Source organism: Panthera pardus, unplaced genomic scaffold (assembly GCF_024362965.1).
Source record: "Panthera pardus isolate Hobbes unplaced genomic scaffold, ASM2436296v1 HiC_scaffold_16, whole genome shotgun sequence".
In the NCBI taxonomy this organism is placed as follows: Eukaryota; Metazoa; Chordata; class Mammalia; order Carnivora; family Felidae; genus Panthera; species Panthera pardus.
Genome location: NW_026526721.1, coordinates 102,472,258 through 102,475,318, shown reverse-complemented (window position 1 = coordinate 102,475,318; position 3,061 = coordinate 102,472,258). Strand labels below are relative to the sequence as shown.

Sequence of the window (3,061 nt, the reverse complement as noted above, 5' to 3'; positions counted from 1 at the left end):
ATCAGGCAGAGTCTGGAGAAATCCCTGGACTGGCTTCTTGTGCCCTTTGCCTTCCGTGAGGGGTCACACACGTCATACTCTCCTGCAGTAAAAATACATCAACACCTGTCCAGGGAAGGCTGTTTGTGATTCATTCATGGTTTTCCCTAGAAGTTGATCACAGAGGCACCCAGGCCAACCAAAGTCCAGACTGTAAGATTCTAAAGAGGGTGCTGACTGTAAAAAGATGAAAACAAAACTTTTTGTAAACAGTCTTGGCAAGCTGGCACAGCAGTCAGACCTTACCAATTAGTGAGTATTTTAAAAACTAAGTTTCCAGATGTCAGTCAAAGTCCAGTCTTAAAAACAAGACCTTCTAAAGGTAACAGCCTCAGGGCAAATGTGTTAGCTTTTCCCTGCAAACTTTTCTACTTCAGTTATGGATTGCTTTGGTGTCAATTAGCAATAATCACACCTCAGATAAACCTCATTGGCTACGATACTGCCATTGGGCAAAGCTATTTATGGTTTGCTTTGGAACCAATAATTTAGTTTTATTTCCTAAAGACATATTTGATGTTTGTCCACTAACTTCCATGACCTTCAATTTCCTCACTTGGAAAATGGGCTTGGAATCCAGCTGCTAGTCATCTGGCACAAATTTAGTTCAAGGCACTTTGGTATAAAGTAGGTTGGTTGGAATGGCAATTTTATTTAAAATGAATACCTTTCTAAAAATCAATTAAGGGAGTTTATGCTAAGGTGCTATGTAAACTATACATTGAAATGCTCTACAGGATATTATTTTTTTATTTATTATTGGCTCCCAGTATAGAGGACCATGTGTTTACTTTTCTTTCTTTTTTTTTTTAATGTTTATTTTTGAGAGAGAGAGAGAGAGAGAGAGAGACAGAGTGTGAGTGGGAAGGGGCAGAGAGAGAGGGAGACACAGAACTCGAAGCAGGCTCCAGCCTCCATACTGTCAGCACAGAGCCCAACATGGGGCTCGAACTCACAAAGTGTAAGGTCATGACCTGAGCTGAAGACGAATGCTTAATGACTGAGCCACCCAGGCGTCCTGATCATGCCTCTTCTAAGCAGTCCTCAGCTCTTGTGTGTACTCAGGGTCCTGGACACTGGTGGGCAGATGTGCTGTTGCAGAGTTGTCTCAGTGTGACCTTTATGGAGATATTAACACCATTTTGTGCCTCAAATGTTTTGCCTTAGAAATAATACAAAGGAAACATCTTCTCTCACTTTATAGCATCGAAGTTAGAAGCACAGATTCTAAATCTGGATGGGCTAGGATTGAATCTCAATTCTTCCACTGACTGCCTGTGTTATCCTGGGCAAACAAATTTTATCTCTCTGAGCTCCAGCTTCCTTATTTGTGGGATGAGATAAAAGTACCAATATCATTGGGTTGTCGTGAGCTTTAAGTGAGCTGATACATATAAAGTACTTACAACAGTGTTTGGCACTTGGTAAGTACCTTATAAATATTTGCTATTATTAGTATTAACTTTGTTGGTATCTTCAAAGCATTGTGTTGTATAATGGAAAGAAAATAGACCTTCGAATCAGGGAGATCTGGATTTAAATCCTGGCTCAGGCATTTCTTATTTGCGTGACTTTGGGAAGGTTACTCAAGCTCTCTGAACTCTTTTCTCTTTAGATAAGAAAATGGAAACACTCTTTATCTGGCAGAGTTTCTTGTGTTTAGGATTAGAGGTAATATAAATAAAGTATCAGCACATAGTAGATACTTGCTAAATTTTTATTATTGTTCATTGATTCATTTTGTAACTATTTATAGAGTGTCTATTAGGTGTCAGGCATTATTCTGGACTTTGGAGAGATGGTTTTGAATAAGACAAGTCCCTGCTGCTTGCTGCCTATCTTAGAGTGAAGGACAACAGGTGATAAATAAGTGAACTTGTGCATGCATAGTCTAATATTAGACAGTGATAAGTGCATTGGAGATGGAAGGCCTAGATGAGATGATAAGGTCGAGGAGATAGACTGGAGGCCTGGCTGGTGGTTTTGGAGAGGGTGAGGAAGGATGGCCTTTAAGAGAAGGCGACATGCATGTAGAGACTGGAATAGGGAGAATGAAAGAGCAACACAAAGCCAGGGAGGAAATGTGTTCTAGGCAGAGGTAATAACAAGGGTAAGGGCCGTGAGATGAGAGGAAGCTTGGCAGGTGTGAAAAACAGTGAAACGCCAACGTGGCAGGAGACTGGTAACCAATAGAGGAAGGATGGGGTCAGAGAGACTGGCAGGGGGCAGATCAGTCAGGGTCGGCCTATGCAAGGGGGAAATGTTGGGTTTTCTTCTGAGTGGAAGGAGCCATTGTAGAGGATAAACAGAAAAGACGTACTCTGATTTTCATTTAAAAGTTCACTCACTTAGCAGGGCAAGTTTGGAACCAGGGAGGGCACAGAGGATTCTCATTCAGAAAATGAGCCTAATGGTGGTGGCCAGGACTGGGTCGTGCAGAGGAAGATGCTGACAGTGTCTGATTGCAAATATTGTCATTACTAGTATCATTTATTTTAGCTTATAATTATTACTAATATTGTTAGCATAAAACAACTTTTATTTCATTCAAAGCAACAGAAATGCAAGTTAACCTTTCCCAAAATACTGTATTTGAAGAAGTTCTTTGGCATTTTTGAAAGGGAAATATCACGAAGGAGAAATTTTATGAAGTGGCCTTATTTTATTCTCCTCACAGCTATATGGGAGTGAGGCTTATTACTTTTTTGATTTCTCATATTTCCTCATTATAAATCCCCCAAAGAACTTAGAAGAGAAAGGAGTGTAAACATCTTGGGTGTCATGTGTACAACGATGATTCTGAAAATGTCTCATCAACTTCTCTTTACTGTTTATAGAGTTTTCCTTCGGGAAGTCTGCTCCAGCCCCTCTAATGGGGTGTTGAATTTCCCCAGAGTAGGTGTGAAAGCTTGGTTGTCAGGGTGGTTATGGGGTTTTGTGCAGGTTGTTGCTTGCCTATCCTGTTCTGATGTTTTTCTTTTGTCAACATTTGATTGGATTCTTTCATCTGTGATTCAGTGTT

The 3,061-nt window shown here is 40.4% G+C and overlaps 1 pseudogene; it reads right to left on the bottom strand.

Moving 5' to 3' along the window:
• Positions 1–427: 427 nt before the first annotated feature.
• LOC128777564 (U4 spliceosomal RNA) lies at positions 428–499 on the bottom strand (annotated as a pseudogene).
• Positions 500–3,061: the final 2,562 nt, after the last annotated feature.